The sequence below is a fragment of the Delphinus delphis genome, chromosome 11 (assembly GCF_949987515.2).
Source record: "Delphinus delphis chromosome 11, mDelDel1.2, whole genome shotgun sequence".
NCBI classification, from domain to species: domain Eukaryota; kingdom Metazoa; phylum Chordata; class Mammalia; order Artiodactyla; family Delphinidae; genus Delphinus; species Delphinus delphis.
The window spans coordinates 81,610,004-81,629,159 of NC_082693.1; positions in this window are offsets into that span (position 1 = coordinate 81,610,004).

Sequence of the window (19,156 nt, forward strand, 5' to 3'; positions counted from 1 at the left end):
TGTGTTCCTAGGTCTGAAGTGGGTCTCTTGTAGACAGCATATATGCGGGTCTTGTTTTTGTATCCGTTCAGCCAGTCTGTGTCTTCTGGTTGGAGCATTTAATCTATTCTTTTACATTTAAGGTAATTATTGGTATGTATGTTCCTATTACCATTTTCTTAATTGTTTTGGGTTTGTTTCTGTAGGGCTTTTCCTTCTCATGTTTCCTGCCTAGAGAAGTTCCTTTAGCATTTTTTGTAAAGCTGTTTTGATGGTGCTGAATTCTTTTAGCTTTTGCTTGTCTGTAAAGCTTTTGATTTCTCCTTTGAATCTGAATGAGATCCTTGCTGGGTAGAGTAATCTTAGTTGTAGATTTTTCCCTTTCATCACTTTAAATATGTACTGCCACTACCACTGGCTTGCACAATTTCTGCTGAAAGATCAGCTGTTAACCTTATGGGGATTCTCTTGTATGTTATTGTTTTTCTCTTGCTGCTTTTAATATTTTTTCTTTGTATTTAACTTTTGATAGTTTGATTAATATGTGTCTTGGTGTGTTTCTCCTTGGATTTATCCTGTATGGGACACTCTGTGCTTCCTGGACCTGATTGACTGTTTCCTTTCCCATGTTAGGGAAGTTTTCGACTATACTCTCTTCAAATATTTTCTCAGTCCCTTTCTGTTTCTCTTCTTCTGGGACCCCTGTAATTCGAATATTGGTGCATTTAATGTTGTCCCAGAGGTCTCTGAGACTGTCCTCAATTCTTTTCATTCTTTTTTCTTTTTGCTGCTCTGTGGCAGTTATTTCCACTCTTTTATCTTCCAGCTCACTTATCTGGTCTTCTGCCTCAGTTATTCTGCTGTTCAATCCTTCTAGTGAATTTTTAATTTCATTTATTGTGTTCTTCATCATTGTTTGTTTGCTCTTTAGTTCTTCTACATCCTTGTTAAACATTTCTTGTATTATCTCCATTCTATTTCCAAGATTTTGGATCATCTTTACTCTCATTACTCTGAATTCTTTTTCAGGTAGACTGCCTATTTCCTCTTCATTTGTTTTGTCTGGTGGGTTTTTACCTTGCTCCTTCATCTGCTGTGTGTTTCTCTGTCTTCTCATTTTGCTTAACTTACTGTGCTTGGTGTCTCCTTTTCGCAGGCTGCAGGTTCATAGTTCCTGTTGTTTTTGGTGTCTGTCCCCAGTGGCTAAAGTTGGTTCAGTGGGTTACGTAGGCTTCCTGGTGGAGGGGACTAGTGCCTGTGTTCTGGTGGATGAGGCTGGGTCTTGTCTTTCTGGTGGGCAGGACCGCATTTGGTGGTGTGTTTTGGGGTGTCTGTGACCTGATTATGATTTTAGGCAGCTTCTCTGCTAATTGGTGGGGTTGTGTTCCTGTCTTGTTAGTTGTTTGGTATGTGGTGGCCAGCACTGGAGCTTGCTGGTCGTTGAGTGGAACTCAGTCTTAGCATTTAGATGGAGATCTCTGGGAGAGCTCTCGCCCATTGGTACTACGTGGGGCCGGGAGGTCTCTGGTCCAATGTCCTGAACTCGGCTCTCCCACCTCAGAGGCTCAGGCCTGACACCCAGCTGGAGCACCAAGACCCTGTTAGCCACACGGCTTACATGTAAATGGGTTAAATCTGCAATCCAGAGGCACAGGGTGGCCGGCCTTTCTGCTCGGTCCTCCAGCTTGGCGTTGTCCTCTGGGCCTGGTCGATACGGAGAGCCTGCTTTGGATCCAGGTCCAGCTGCATTCCCTAGTGTCTAGAAGAAGCAGCCGACGCCCCCATCCTCCCCTATTCCCAGTTAAGATCCTGGAGTGCCCGAGGCTCCACCCCTCATGCCCACACAGTCATTTTTAAACCTGTTACAAAACATCCCTGCTTTCTCAAGGGAAGATTTTTTAAAATAAATTTATTTATTTTTATTTATTTTTGGCTGCTTTGGGTCTTCATTGTTGTGCGCGGGCTTTCTCTAGTTGTGGCGAGCGGAGGCTACCTTTCATTGTGGTGCGTGGGCCTCTCATTGTGCTGTCTTCTCTTGTTGTGGAGCATGGGCTCTAGGCACGCGGGCTTCAGTAGTTGTGGCTCGTGGGCTCTGGAGCACAGGGTCCGTAGTTGTGGCGCATCGCCTTAGTTGCTCTGCGGCATGTGGAATCTTCCCGGACCAGTGCTCGAACCCATGTCTCCTGCATTGGCAGGCGGATACTTAACCACTGTGCCAATAGGGAAGTCTTCAAAGGAAGACTTTTGAAATCAATTTTCTTGGATGGCATTCACTTAATTACAAAATTAGGCATCCTCTTCAATCTCATTTTCCTCATCAAGGGTGCAAGGATATCCTGTTAGGTATGCATTTGTGATTTTAATGCAGAGGAAAGAAGCTTGTGATCTAGCTGGCTCCTGCAGTTGATCTGACCTCATAATAAATAATGCAGAGAGTTTAATAGCATATTCATTGTTGTAGTCCAAAGGCGGGTTGGAAAAGAATTTTCAGACACAAGGCAGAATGTAAAGAAGACAGAATTTATTAGAAGGAAGGGTCACTGCCAGAACAGCGGGCCAACTTCCTAGTAGTCTGGGAGAGTTGAGCCCTAACATGTGCTGTTGATTAGTTTTTATAGCCAGAAAACAAAGGAATGGTCCGAGGTGAAAATTTCGTTTACTGATTGGTCGAGGCACATATACCTTCCTTCTGTAGGGTGGGAGTGGGACTGGCCAGATGCCTTTCCTTATTTTGGACATGTCCTGTTGCCCAGGTGGGCTCAGGAATTTTGTAACCATTGCAACATGGTTGGGAGGGCGATTTAAGAGTCCAGTAAGGGGTGTTAATGCTGAAACTTTTTCAGGCAGGGTCATCCTTTGTGCTTGAAGCACCATGTCCTTAGAGCACCACATTCATGAAGATAATAACCACAATTGTTATGTTGGTGTTTTGTTATGTTAGTGATCTAACAATGAGTATATAGTGTAGTCATCCCACTGGGTAGAAAAGGATACCCTGGGGTTTTATTCTTGCCTCTTCCCTTACCAGCTGTTGCCCATAGGCAACTCCCTTAGCATCTCGGAGCCAAGCTTCCTTATTTGTGATGCAAGGTTGTTAGAAATTTGCATACAGGGTTGTGTTGGTGCTCAAATGAATTTGGGAAATCTTGTTATGAACTGTAAAGGGATATACAAATATAAAGAATCTTAATCGTAGACAGGCAGGTCATCTGGATTATAGATTATTCCTAGGAAATCTTTGTTAGCTTTTTTGGACATAATCAAGTACAGATACATCCTAGAATAATAATTTCATTCCCATGTCTAATACGATCTCTTAGCTTCCTACCTTATAACTCTGTGGTAGGGCTCCATTCATTTACTTGAACTTAAATATGTCGACTGGGGAAAAAAAGCACAAGATAAAAGTTGAGAATTATGTTTGATTCAGCCGACTTTCTGAGGACTTAAGTCCCAGAGGCAGCCTATCAGATAGCTCTGAGGGACTGCTCCAAAGAGGTAAGGGAGGAGCCACGATATATGAGAGTTTTGCAACAAAAACCAGGTAGTTAGAACATCAAAAGAGCACTGTTAAAGAAAACCAGACGTCTCAAGTTAATGAATTCAGCGCTTTTCTATGTATGGGAAGATGCAAGAGTCTGAGCTCATTGAAATCATTCCTTTGATATATACCTTATCCATGTACGGCCAGTGTGCTGTTCTTCTCATCCTGGATACCCTCAAAGTATACAGTTGGGAGTGGCTGCAGTGGCTGACGGCTTGATGGCTGTAACATCCTTTGTCTACTGATATGGCAGGTAACATTCTTTGTCCACAAATAATTAACATCAAAGCCATCTCTTGGGGAGGCTTAGGAGTCAGACAGAATTGTAACGGTTAGTTATAAGCTATTGGTTTAACACATTTCCAGGAATATAATGCACTTAGAATTTTATTGAGCACTATTTGTTTTTCCACAAAGCTTTTTTGTCAACCAAATTGTCTAAACTTTCAGGAGATAACATTTACAGACTTTAAATAATTCAGCTTAGGGATTGTTAGGCAGATAGTAATAAAAACACATGTTACTTTTAGAGTTTATAAAATGTTTGTCTCTCTGAATAAATATAGTAATGGTTATGTGATACATTGTCATGTAGGTCTTTCATTCATTTTGAGTTTATTTTTGTATATGCTGTGAGAAAATGTTCTAATTTCATTCTTTTACATATAGCTGTCCAGTTTTCCCAGCACCATTTATTGAAGAGACTGTCTCTTCTCCACTGTATATTCTTGCCTCTGTTGTTGTAGATTAATTGAACATAAATGCATGGGTCTATATATATACAATGGAATACTACTCAGCCATAAAAAAGAATGAAATTTTTCCATTTGCAGCAACATGGATGGACTTGGAGGGCATTATACCAAATGAAGTAAGTCAGAGAAAGACAAATACTGTATGATATCACTTATACATGGAATCTAAAAAATATAACAGACTAGTGAATATAACAGAAAAGAAGCAGACTCAGATACAGAAAACAAACTAGTGGTTACCAGTTAGGGGGGCGGGGAGGGTAATATAGGGGTGGGGGAGTGGGTGTAATATAAGCTACAAGGATGTATTGTACAACACAGGAAATATAGCCAATATATTGTAATAACTGAATGGAGTGTAATAACTGTGAATGGAGTATAACCTTCAAAAATTGCATTAAAAAACAGGAATAATTATAGTACCCCCATGGGGTTGTTTTGAGAATTACATGAGATATATTAAACCGTGCAGGCTGTTTAAAAAAAAAAAGCTCTCCTTAGACTATTAGCATCAGAATCACTTGGAGTGCAGTTCATATGGACTCTGGACCTCACCCTAGATCTACTGATGGAGATCTCTTGGATCCTGGGCCTGGAAATCTGCATTTTAGATAGAACACTGGTTATTCTTAGGCACACTAAACTTTGAAAATTACTGGCTTTAGACTTTCAGACTCTTCTTCCTCCCATTACATGAGTTTTGATTTTGCTTCTATCTTAAGAACCATATTATATCTTGTAAACACCCACAGCCTTCTCGGAATTAGGCAGGACAGAATAACTAAAAACATAAATGTTCATTTGGAAATGATTATAAAAACCAAGGCAGTCAGAGTAAAGAAACTTTCTGCCAATTGCACTGTAAGGGCTTCACATCAGCTCTTGCATTGAAGGAGGTAGGAAGGACTTGTGGCTGGGACGTGCTGGCTCATACTTGACCCCTTCTCTGTGGCAGGAGTGATGGTGTAGATGATATCAGAAGGCACTAGAAAGCCATAGATGTCATAGTTCACAGAGTGCAGGAGGCCGTGTCTTGTGTGTGTGGGTGGGCAGGGACTGTTTTGTGTTACATCTCAGGCATAACTCAGAGCCTAGCTCTTAGGACACAGTGGGAGGGAGGGAGGGAGGGTTAGTGCTGTTGATGGGCATCCAGAATCTAAACTTAAGCTATTGGTTTAAGTTGCTGAGAATTCTTAAATCGTTGGCTATGCCTATCCTAAAAATACACATTTTAGAGCCAAATCTACGTGATTTTAAAATTTACCCTGTAACACTCCCCATACCACTGACTCTATTGAAAAGGAACGGGTTAAAATAGAACTACCAGATTTTGGTGGAGAACCAAGATGCTCTTTGGTTTTCTTGAAATGCTTGTACTACCATTGCCCCTCTTTCTGGCATGCAGCATTCCCTCATACCTGAATCTCCGCATCTCTTTTAAACACCCAACACAGTTGACATTTGAGTCACAGGGAGACCATGTCTCATAATGAGTAGAAGTTGGAAAACCCCAACCCAGGGATGACAAATCCTTCTGAGATCTATGACCAGGGCAGACACTGCTAATTGGTTGCAGATTCCTTTTTCCCTTGGAGTCTGATGCAGCTGTAGAGTCCCATGGCAGTGCTTCAGTAAACTGCTACCAACTAGTTGATACAAAAGAAGAATTCTATTTGCCATGGTGACCAACCTCTCCAGTTTCTGTCAGAAGTAACCTCTCCTTCTCCTTTAATTCTTTTTTAAAATAGGTTTTTATTAATTATGGAATAGATATAAAATATTCATAAAGTGTACGTAAGATATATAAAGGATCACGCAACCTCAAACACCTGTTTATACACCATCCAGCTTAAACGAAAGAAGGTGAGCATTGTCTGAGTGCTCCTGTGGTCTCTCCCCGATCCTGTTTTCTTCTCTCCACATTAGAGGCAACCACTCTCCTAAATTTGGGATTTCTCATTTTCCTGTCTTATTTTATAGTTTTGCTCTGCATTTGTATTCTTAAACAATATAGTTCATATTTTTGAATTTTATGTAAGCAGCATCATACAGTATATTAAGACTTTCTCACTTCAGGATAAATCGGATGAGATTCATCTACATTGTAGACAAGTGTAATTCACTCCTGCTATGTAGTATTCCAGTGTATTAATCTACCCAACACACTGATGCGTTTCACCATTTATGGACACTTCCGTAATTCCAGTTTGGGGCTACTAAAAACAACTTTGCTGTGAATTATCTTGCATGTCTTTAGGTACAAGAGTTTCTCTAGGGTTATACCTAGAGCAGTGGAATTGCTGGGCCATAGGGTATGAACCTGCTCAGTTGTATTAAAGGCCAAATTGATTTCCACATTGGTTGTATCAGTTTACTCTTCCACCATCAGTACATTATAATTTAAATGACACTCATGATCATGATGGTGACGGATAGCTAACTCACATAGTATTAACTGTGTGCCTGGCAGAACTCTAAGCACTTGACATATATAAACTCAATTCCCACAACAATCCTGAGTGTCCTAGTTCTACATCCTTGCTGATGTCTGAAATTGTCTAACTTTTATGGTTTGCTATAGTGATAGATGTGACCTGGTACGTTATGGTTGTACTATGTGTTTCTGTTGCTAATGAGGTTGAACATTTCTTCATATGTCTGGAGTGCCTGTTCAAGTCCTTCCCCGGTATTTGTTTTTTTGTTTGTTTTTTTTTTTGGCCGCGCCATGAGGCATGCAGGATCTTAGTTCCCAGACCAGGGTTTGAACTCGTGCCCCCTGCAGTGTAAGCAAGGAGTCTTAACCACTAGACTGCCAGGGAAGTCCCCTTCCCCCATATTTGAATTGGGTTATTTGTCTTTAAGTCATAATAAATTTCTGATTTTTTCTATCTTTTGTTATAATTTGTATCCTGTCTTATTCCTTTCATTAGACTGTAAGCTTCTTAAGGGACTGACAATGACTTGCATGTTTGTTTATATAGAGCCAAACATTATTTATTTTTTACTGAAGTATAGTTGATTTACAGTGTTGTTAGTTTCTGATGTACAGCAATGTGATTGTTACACACATATATTCTTTTTCATATTAATTGAACCTGGTCATTGTACAAGACGATCTAGTTACCTATTTATTTTTGAAAGTTTGTACCCTTTTACCAGCCTCTTCCTATTCTCCCCTACCCGCCCCCCCCACCCAAGCAAGCAGTTTTCTACTGTTAGAAAAGTGATGCCATGTGGGATTTGTCTTGTCTGTCTTATTTCACTTAAGTAATGCTCTCAAGGTCCATCCATGTTGTTGCAAATGGCAGGATGTCCTTTCTTATGGATGCATAACATTCCACTGTGTATATATGTATATACCACATCTTCTTTTTTTTAAAATTTATTTATTTAACTTATTTATTTTTTTGGCTGCGTTGGATCCTCATTGCTGCACGTGGGCTCTCTCTAGTTGTGGAGAGTGGGGACTACTCTTCCTTGTGGTGCACGGGCTTCTCATTGTGGTGGCTTCTCTTGTTGTGGAGCGTGGGCTCTAGGTGCACGGGCTTCAGTAATTATGGCACATGGGCTCAGTAGTTGTGGCTCGCAGGTTCTAGAGCGCAGGCTCAGTAGTTGTGGCGCACGGCTTAGCTGCTCCAAGGCATCTAAGTGGGATCTTCCCGGACCAGGGCTCAAACCTGTGTCCCCTGCATTGGCAGGTGGATTCTTAACCACTGTGCCACCAGGGAACCCCTACCACATCTTCCTTATCCATTCATCCATTCATGGACACTTAGGTTGTTTCCATATCTTGATGTGATATTGTGATTTATAATATATATTTGGTCCTCATCCCCATTTCTGGCACAAAGCTCCTAAAACTTGGTTATTTCCTAAGTGATGAGAGTGATCAACATGTCTTTTGGAAAGCACCTAAGGATGGGGGTTGGTTGCCAGAGGAGCCAATCACGTGATTAGAGGGTTGGAACTTTCAGTCTCCTCTCTCCCCATCCACCTCCAAGGGGGAGAGAGGAGATGAAGGGTGAGTCGATTGCCAATGGCCAATGACTTAATCAGTCATACCTATGTAATGCAGACTCCATAAAAACTAGAAAGGACAGGGTTCAGAGAGCTTCCATGTTGGTGAACAGGTCGAGGTGCTAGGAGAATGGCATGCCTGGAGAGGGCATGGAAGCCCCTTTCCTCACTCCTTGCCCTGTGCGTCTTTTCCCTCTAGCTGTTATAGAGTTGTATCCTTATAAACGAGTGATCTAGTAAGTAAAATGTTTGAGTTCTGTGAGCTGTTCTAGTGAAGTAATCAAAGCCAAGGAGGGCATCATTAGAACCTCTGACTGGTAGGCAGTTGGTCAGAAGCACAGGTGACAACTTGGGCTCTCAGTTGGCATCTGAAATGGAGGGCAGTCTCGTGGGACTGAGCCCTTTACCTGTGGGAACCTGATTCTATCTCCCAGTAGATAGAATCAAAATTGAATTGAGTGGTACATATATACAATGGAATATTACTCAGCCTTAAAAAGGAATGAAATTGGGTTATTTGTAGAGATGTGGATGGACCTAGAGACTGTCATACAGAGTGAAGTAAGTCAGAAGGAGAAAAGCAAATATCGTATATTAATGCATATATGTGGAACCTAGAAAAATGGTACAGATGAACTGGTCTGCAGGGCAGAAACAGAGACACAGATGTAGAGAACTAAAAGTATGGACACCAAGCGGGGAAAGTGGGGGAGGGTTGTTGTTGGTGGGTTGAATTGGGAGATTGGGATTGACATATATACACTAATATGTATAAAATAGATAACTAATAAGAACCTGCTGTATAAAAAATAAAATTCAAAAAATAATTGAATCGAATTGAATTCTCAGACACCCCGCTTGTGTCTGAGAATTGTTTTTTTAATTAAAAAATTTTATTTTAATTTAAATTCTTATTTTGTATTGGAGTATAGTTGACCAACAATGTTGTGTTGGTTTCAGGTTTATTGGTGTGGGGAAGCCTCCACACACACACATTGGAATTGGGTCCAAGAACCTCTTCACTTGACTATTGTGAATAATGCTGCAGTGAACAGAAGAGCGCAGATTCCTCTTTGATATCTTATTTTCATTTCCTTTGGATATATACCCAGATTGCTGATCATATGGCAGTTCTAGTTTTAATTTTCTAAGGAACCTCCATACTGTTTTCCATAGTGGCTGCACCCACTTACGTTCCCACCAATAGTATACAAGGCTTCCTTTTCTCCACATCCTGGCCAACTCTTGTCTTTTTATTGATAGCTGTTCTAACAGGTGTGAGGTGATATCTCATTGTGGTTTTGATTTGCATTTCCCTGATTAGTGATGTTGAATACCTTTTCATGTACCTGTTAGCCATTTGTATGTCTTCTTTGGATAAGTGTCTATTCAGTTCCTCTTGCCCATTTTTTAAAAAAATTTATTATTTATTTTTATTTTTGGCTGCGTTGGGTCTTTGTTGCTGTGCGTGGGCTTCTCACTGCAGTGGCTTCTCTTGTGGAGCACGGGCTGTAGGCGCGTGGGCTTCAGTAGTTGTGGCTCACGAGCTCTGGAGCGCAAGCTCAGTAGTTGTGGCGCACGGGCTTAGTTGCTCCACGGCATGTGGGATCTTCCCGGGCCAGGGCTCGAACCCGTGCCCCTGCATTGGCAGGCGGATTCTTAACCACTGCGCCACCAGGGAAGCCCCCTCTTGCCCATTTTTAAATTGGGGTATTGGGGGTTTTTTGCTATTGAGTTGTATGAGTTCTTCATATATTTTTGACTATTAACCCCTTATCAAATACATGACTTGCAAATATTTTCTCCCATTCAGGAGGTGGCCTTTTCATTTTGTTGATGGTTTCCTTTGCTGTGCAGAAGCTTTTTAGTTTGATGTAGTCCCACTTGTTTGTTTTTGTTGCCTTTGCTTTTGGTGTCCACAGGATTATTTATTGAGTGAAATAGAGAGCCAATCTTGCTTTATAGAAAGGTAATCTTGCCCTCTAACCCAGCCCTAGACATATTCCCTCAGAGGTTAACTGAACACCCACCAGGGATATTGCAAAAGGAATTTCTCCATTGGGAGGAGGTTGGACTATATTAAGTTTCTTCCAACTCCAAAATTTCTCAATCTCTGAAAACCTTTGAGCTATCCAGGAAATTTCCTTTTGTATCCTGCCTCTAAGCCTTGACCAACCAGCTTCCCTGGATCCCTTGGTCACTTAAAAAAAACCAAACAAACCCTAACTTTATCATGAAATATAACAGATATGCAGACGAGTGCATAAAACATAAAAGTACACTAAAATGAATAATTATATAGCACCCAAATCACTCAGTTTTTAAATATCCTCTTTTGTGATACCACATAGATCAGCCCCCCTTAGAAACTCAGCCCCTTGGTATGATCGAGGGAGGGTTGGCAGACTGGCCTGTGGACGACATACGGCCCGCTGCCTGGTTCTATAAACTCTTAATGGAACAGTCATGCTTATCTGTTTCCATGTTGGCTACGGCTGCTTTCATGCTACCACAGCAGAGTTGAGTATTTGCAACAGAAACTATATGGCCTGAAGAGTTGAAAATATTTATTCTCTGGCCCTTTATAGAAGAAATCTGCTAAACCCGTTCTAGAGTCTGACTTGGAAAAACATAACTGCCTCTATGTCCTGCGTGGTTTAATCCTCTCAGTAAAACTAGTCTAGTGAATCTTTGTTTGAGAAAAGGAAGTTAAATAATTATAACGTTCAAAAATATTAAACTCTAGGATCTCTTTGAATGAAATCTTAAGAATAGCCCGAAACTAAACCCAAAGCAAATTATGTCTAACTTTTGACCTCCTTAAGTGAGTGCTGAATTGCATCAATAACATTCTGTAACAGAGACTGGAGCAACCTAATAATTTTTTAGGTCACAGGGTGCAACTAATTGAATAGGAAAAGAGACCAACATCTTGATTATGTCCCTGAAGAAGGTAACAACTGAGTGTTTTGATTAACGTATTCCTTAGTGAGTAGAGGTTAAACATCCCAACATATGAAAAGACTTAGTAGGAAATAGAGCACACATCACTCTGTAACTGACATTTGGGAAGTGCATATGTACGCTACACCACCTGTACCGCTGCCTTCCCTGTAGCAAAACCAATTTAGTTTTCTTTGGACAATCTCATAAATGAAAATAAAAAGTAGGGAATAACGTAACTGCCTAGGGGAATTGCAGTTGAAGACAAATGATTGTATAGAGTTCATTTTGAAAATCAAGTGTAATCTCTCCTCCAAGCTGTGTTTCAGTCTAAACGTCTCCAGGAGTTGGGCAGGGGTTACCTTTTATTGTGCTTTTTTTTTTTTTTTTTTTTTTTTTTTTGCCGTACGCGGGCCTCTCACTGCCGTGGCCTCTCCCGTTGCGGAGCACAGGCTCCAGACACGCAGGCTCAGCGGCCATGGCTCATGGGCCCAGCCGCTCCGCGGCATGTGGGATCCTCCCGGACCGGGGCATGAACCCGTGTCCCCTGCATCGGCAGGCGGACTGCCAACCACTGCGCCACCAGACAAGCCCTGTTGTGCTTCTCTGAGGCAAAGAGTGAGTTGTAATCTGAGAAAGAGACAATTCAAAGCTTGATGACATCACCGTCTTCCTTGTTACCCCTCTTAATTTAAAAAATTGTATATAAAAACACCTTGCTTTTCAAATTTGCATTTAAAGAATGCTTGTTTAGGGCTGTCTGAGTGAGAAACTGAACACATTAAAATAGCAGTCTTTCAAATATATAGAGAAGTATTTTTCCTTCCTCAAAGGAGTGATTGCTGGAAGTGAAGCTCCTTGGAAATGTATTCCTTAAAAATGAGGTGTAGAATTTGCAGGTGAGTTTGAGATCAGGAGACAGGAAACTCAAAGTGAAACCCTCTCGTTTAAGACAAGATTGATCCATGTGCGTGTGGATGCCTCTCTTTTATTATTAGTTCCTGTATTTCCTTTATCAAAGTAGGGTACAAATGATACTTGGCAGTGGTTGGGAGTTCAGTGTTTGTCATCAAACAGATCTGGGCTGGATTCCTAGATCCAGCCAATCATAATTATGTGACTTTGGGGGAATTGTCAGTCCTCTTAAGAATTTCAGTTACCTCACCTGAAAAGTGAAAATAATACTGATCCCCACCATAGTGTTGATTTAAGTATTAAACAAAATAATACATGTAAAGGTCTCAACATAGTGCCTGGAATATAGTAAAGGAGTGAGAAAAATGATGCTCATGTGCTTGTTAGTGACTGCTCCAGGGCTGGGGCTGCTAACAACTAGTATAGATTTTTTTCTGATTGCATTCTGACATTTGGGCTTTTTGCTTGTTAAGGAAAAAAAATGAATGGCTTCCTCCCAGCTGTGTTTTTAGACATCTTTATAATCTGTACTATAACCACAGACTTTTCTTACCAATTGATGAATACAGGCAGCACTGAGGAAAGGAGCCAGAAGCTTAAATGATCATAATAGTTAACACTTAGTGAGTGCTTACTATATGCCAGATGCTATTCAGTCATGGATTGGTTCCCTTAATCTTCATAAAACCTTATAAGGTAGCAGTATGGTGCCCATTGTACAGTAGGGTAAGTGGAGACACTGAGAGTTAAGTAACGTGTTTAGGTTACACAGCCAGGAATGGGTAGACCCAGGACCCCCAAGCCTGTTCTGGGCATGTCCTTGTGTCCTGGGTGCTCAGATTTCCCAGCCTGTTCTTGGCAGTGAGTAGAGCGGTGGCTGGAGTTCAGGTGGTCAGAAGCAACTCCTGAGAGCCCTCTACAGCGACCCAGACCCACCCCAGAGCTCCTAGAAGTTAACGGTTTGGTTCAAAATCACCCCAGGGACTTCCGGCACCAGAAATGGCCCAGGGCCCTGCCTGCCTGGGAAGATGGGGCCTTGCCACTTTAGTTTACTTTTCTTTCTAGACTTTTCACTACAAGGGTTGAGGGGAACAGGCTCTAGTATAATTGGTGGACCGTGTTTGGACAAGGAGACTTTTAATGTGAAGGGGCATTTTGAATTTGACATAAAAATACTGGTAGCCTTTAAGAGCTGGTTCTAAGAATTAAGTTTAAAAAAAAAATCCCCATCATCTTCAGGGCCACCTACTGGTCACTGGACTTTTTGCCTTTATTTCTTTTACAAATACTAATCAAAAAATGAAAAGTGAATGTCTTTTCAAGTAATTCCTGGCCCTTTCCTTTGGAGGCAACATTTTTTTTTGCAGACTACATTTAAGGACTAGTTGGGGATGAAAGGAAGATGAGCAAGAATGATAAAATATGAGAGGAATATCCAGGCAGTGGTAGTTAAGCTAATCCTCTGGGGACACTGCGTACCAAATGGCTTAGATGGAACACGCAGATGTTCAATCCAGTTTTAGAGCTCTAAGGCACCTGAAAGACCTCTTTTTTTTTTTTTTGGCGGTACGCAGGCCTCTCACTGTTGTGGCCTCTCCTGTTGCGGAGCACAGGCTCCGGACGCGCAGGCTCAGCGGCCATGGCTCATGGGCCCAGCCGCTTCGTGGCATGTGGGATCTTCCCGGACCTGGGCACGAACCCGTGTCCCCTGCATTGGCAGGCGGACTCTCAACCACTGCGCCACCAGGGAAGCCCTAGTCACCACTTTTGCAGGTAAAGAAACAATTTAGTGACAAAACTAGGACTAGAAACTAGGTCTCCTGATTTCTATGTCCCTATTTATATTTTGAACTGACTGCTGGGAAGAACAAAAAGCTATAAGAAAGAGGCAGCTCCCAGAATACTCCTAGGCTGGCAGATGCAGCCCTAACCTTCAGTTTCCCTAATGTTTGGGTTGTTCTAAAAAGGGATTCTGTAAGTTAGACTTTTTCTAAACATTATGTGGGAAAAGGAAAAAATTGCCTCTGTTGCATATAAAATTTGGCCATAAACAGTGCCACTGTTTTGTTAGGTTTTTTCTTGGAATTCACATTTATAAATTTGAACCTTATCTTTCTAGTTCCTCCTAAAAAACAAATTTTAGCATCTGTAAAGATTATTTTCCAACCTTTCACTCATACTAATATCCCCCATTCAGCAGTTGCGATTCACTGTCTTGGTATTCACTTATGATCAGGAATGTTCTTGCACTGTCATCACATTGTGAGGTTTCCTCACTGATTTTAGAAGACAGTGCTTAAAATTTTTGAAAATGTCCTTTTCCTCCTTCTTTGCCACAGCAAAGAGTTTTGACGGATGAGGGTGAATGTGTGCTTGAGTTTTCTCAAGTCTTAAAGGGCTTGAAGGCAACGTGAATCGGTAAGGTAGATGAGTGTAATTTAACCCACTTAAATACAAAATAAAGATTATAGTAGCTTAGTTCTAGAATATTTAGTGTTGTCTTCTGTCACAGGGAGGAATCAAACAGAAAAATCCCAGTCATTTGAGGTCCAAAAAAGGCAACTTCCATAAGCTGCCTTTCCTGATCTGTTTTGGGACTGCCTCTTCTGTTGGACTGCATGGTGTGTTGGAAAGAACAGCAAACAAAGTCAGAAGGTCCAGGTTCATGGGCTGACTCTGCTTCCACCCTGTTAGGTTTCGGGCAGGTAACTTTACCTCTACAGCCTGAAGTTCTCTTATTTGTAAACTTGGATTATGGCTTAGACCAGTGTTTGTCAACACTGGCTGTGCATTCTAATCAGTTGGAGAGCTTTTGTTTCCTGGCCACTTAATTATAAAAGTCTTAAAGCATACAGAAATGTAGCAAGAATTTTCACCCACCACCCATTAACACATCTGTTTGCCCATTAGTTGGGGAGCCTTTAAGATACACACACACACACACACACACACTCATACCTGTTGAAGGATAAATCCCACTGGGGTTAGGGAAGGTGAAGAAGGGAGATTCCTCTCCTTACTTTATATTCTTGGGGTGTTTGAGATTCTAACAGCGAACATGTGACTGCTGCTGCTATTACTAAAACCCACCATAACAAAATAAACGCATATACATATTCTGGGACTCCAACCTCCAGAGAGTATGATACAGCAGGTCTGGGGTGGGGCTTTGGTATCAATAATTTTTTTTTTGAAGTGCAGCCAGGATTGAAAGCACAAGACTACAGTCTCTGAAGTACCACTGAGGTTTAATAATCTGAGCGCATGAACTCTCCTTCATTGTCAATCTGGAAATTCCTCTCTTTAGTAGACTGCTTCCAGCTTCTTCCAGATTGGTTCTGGATTCTTCCTGGTTCACATAGGCATGCAGCTGAGTACTGCTAGTGGCATGAGAATGAGCTCCCCGCCAGCAGAAGGAATATCCCTGTGTAGGTGGAGAAAACTCGTTTCATGCAATGCAGCCTGGCTTCATTGCAGCAACTTCTCTTTCATTCTTTTTGATTCTACTGTGGCAGCAGTTTCAGACCTCAATTCTTAAGCAATTAAAACCACCTCCTTTGCTTCTTTCTCTGTAGACAATAACCTGGTTTGCTGTGATGGAGACCCTTACCAGCCACTGTTCTCGGTGGCGCTCCATCACATTGCATTGGCTTGGTTCAGAAGCTGTCTCCAGGGAAACCTTCTCTAACCCTCATTGGGGCTCGGTTTGCCGTGCTCCCCACATCCTGGCCCTTCCTCTTTGGAGGTACTTTTCTCACTCATGTTGCAACTGGCCATCTGTGCTTCTGTCTTCCCCACCGTGTTGTCTTATGTGTCTGTATCTTTGTTTCCCCCGTGGTGGCATGCAGTAGGTGCTTGACATGTAGGTTCCTAGACCTCTAGAACCTCCATATCTAGATGTCTAGAACCTTCCATACCTGTGATCCATGTTCATATAAGGTTTTTGATATCCTTGATGGGACTTTTGCGCTCCCCAAAAGTATTTGTATTTGCAGCCATTTAAACATTAATATTAAAGTTATAAGTGCAAAAACCTAGTTTTTCCTTAAACTTTTCAGTTTAACTCACAAACCTTATTATTCAGTTCTAAATTTAAAAATTTTAATAACTTATAAGGAATCTGTTGGTTACAGTTTGGCCTCATTTAGCTAACGAAATTATCCTAAACATTTTAATGCGTTAATAATTTTAATATCCTCTTTTCTATAAGACCTCATTTGCCTGCCTAACAAAATTTTCTTAATTCTTGTAAATCTAATAAATGAAATGTATAAACCTGGTGAAACTTAAGTTCTCCTAAACATTCCAGTACTGTAACAAACTTAGCGAATGTTCTACCATACCTTTTTAACTTGAAATCACAAGTCTCAGTTACTCAATCACATAATTTACATTGGAATCACGATGCTTGCTAGCTAACGTGTCACACTCCTTAACAAAATAAACACTTTAAACATCAGACTTAAAAATATTGGACATATTTGATTTATGACTTATTTCCATGTCTTTCTAAGCTTAGGCTTAACAGATGTTTACCCACCAAGGAAGTCATTCTACCATCAATCATTCTGTTAGTTCTTGAGGTCAAGAGGTATGGATGATTTTTTTTTCTCTTCCCTCAAACTGTGAGGGACACATGGACCTCTTCTCCATTGTTGCTGTGCCAGTAAGGTCTCCAAAAACACATGCTCACCTGGAATGATTTTATAGTCCCCATCCTTTGCGTGTTGGTTTGACCTTCCCTAGTCTAACTTAGGTCCGCACTCATCCACCCAGGTTGCTTCACTGCTGCACTGGATTTAACTCATTACTGCTTGATAGTCTATTTTCCCGGTCACAACATTTGTAGATATCTAATATCTGATTGTACTCTGTGAATTTCTAAAATTCTGCTGATACAGTCTTTAATTCTAATGACAGTAATTGTTTTGCCCAGAGGGACCCCTTATCTTATCCCCTACCATTGGTGTATGTTTTGGAAGATTATGATTAAAGGCAGCATTCAAAAAATGATAATTAGCGATCCCTTTCTTTTGGCTAACCCAAGACACATTTAACTTCCTCTCTGAGCTTCCTGTCTGCATAAGATAATCCATGTTACAAAATGGGCTGATAGAATTCCAGTGAAAAGGAAAGAAATCATTTGTTTGTGTTCAGACTGATCAGCGCAAATGTGTAATATCTGTTAGACTTGCTGGCATACTGGAAGTCTTCCCTCAGATCCCCATGGCTTCTTTCGTAGGTATCAGGTTGGGGACCACAACTCAATCTTATCATTTGTCTGTCTTTTCTCCTTTCTTGACAGCTGGCTCATATCCATTCTTTCCACCTTTGGGGGACCTTTCTTCCTGCATCATTGCCTTTATTACTTCCTACATCTCTGATTTCCACATTTCACTGTTCTCTTCTCTTTGGCCCATAAGCATCTTGTTTATGTTAAACTCATGATTGACTTTGTTTCTCCCTCTTACAATGGTCTTCCCTCGATCCTCCCAATTACCCTCAAACTTTTTCAGTATGGCTGATAGAAAGTACCTATCCTTTCACTCAAAAAAATTATTGGCGTATAGTTACTTTACAATGTTGTGTTAGTTTCTGCTGTATAGAAAAGTGAATCAATTACATGTATACATATATCCCCTCTTTTTTAGATTTCCTTCCCATTTAGGTCGCCACAGAGCATTGAGTAGAGTTCCCTGTGCTATACAGTAGGTTCTTATAGTTATCTATTTTATACATAGTAGTGTATATATGTCAATCCCAGTCTCCCAATTCATCCCGCCCTCCCCTTCCTCCCCTTGGTATCCATAGTTTGTTCACTACATCTGTGTCTCTATTTCTGCCTTGCAAATAAGTTCGTCTATACCATTTTTCTAGATTCCACAACAAGCAATATTATATGATGTTCGTTTTTCTCTTTCTGACTTTACTCTGTATGACAGTCTCTAGGTCTATCCACATCTCTGCAAATGACACTATTTTGTTCCTCTTTATGGCTGAGTAATATTCTATTGTATATATGTACCACATCTTCTTTATCCATTCGTCTGTCAATGGGCATTTAGGTTGCTTCCATGACCTGGCTATTGTAAATAGTGCTGCAATGAAAATTTGGGTGCATGTGTCTTTCTGAATTATGGTTTTCTCTGGGTATATGCCCAGGAGTAGAATTTCTGGGTCATATGGTAGTTCTAGTTTTAGTTTTTTAAGGAACCTCCATACTGTTCTCCATAGTGGCTGTATCAATTAACATTCCCACCAACAGTGTAAGAGGGTTTCCTTTTCTCCACATCTTCCCCAGCATTTATTGTTTGTAGATTTTGTGAAGATGGCCATTCTGACCTGTGTGAGGTGATATCTCATTGTAGTTTTTTTTGTGTGTGTGCGTGGTACACGGGCCCCTCACTCTTGTGGCCTCTCCCGTTGCAGAGCACAGGCTCCGGACGCACAGGCTCAGCAGCCATGGCTCACGGGCCCAGCCGCTCCACGGCATGTGGGAACTTCCCGGACTGGGGCATGAACCCGTGTCCCCTGCATCGGCAGGCAGACTCAACCACTGTGCCACCAGGGAAGCCCTCATTGTAGTTTTGATTTGCATTTCTCTAATAATTAGTGATGTTGATCATATTTTCATGTGTTTGTTGGCCATCTGTATGTCTTCTTTGGAGAAATGTCTATTTAGGTCTTCTGCCCATTTTTGGATTGGGTTCTTTTGATAATTGAGCTGCATGTGCTGTTTATATATTTTGGAGATTAATCCCTTGTCAGTTGCTTCGTTTGCAAATATTTTCTCTCATTCTGAGGATTATCTTTTTGTCTTGTTTATGGTTTCCTTTGCTGTGCTAAAGCTTTTAAGTTTCATTAGGTCCCATTGGTTTATTTTTGTTCTTATTTTCATTACTCTAGGAGGTGGGTCAAAAGAAATCTTGCTGTGATTTATGTCATAGAGTGTTCTGCCTATGTTTTCTCTAAGAGTTTTATAGTGTCCGGCCTTACATTTAGG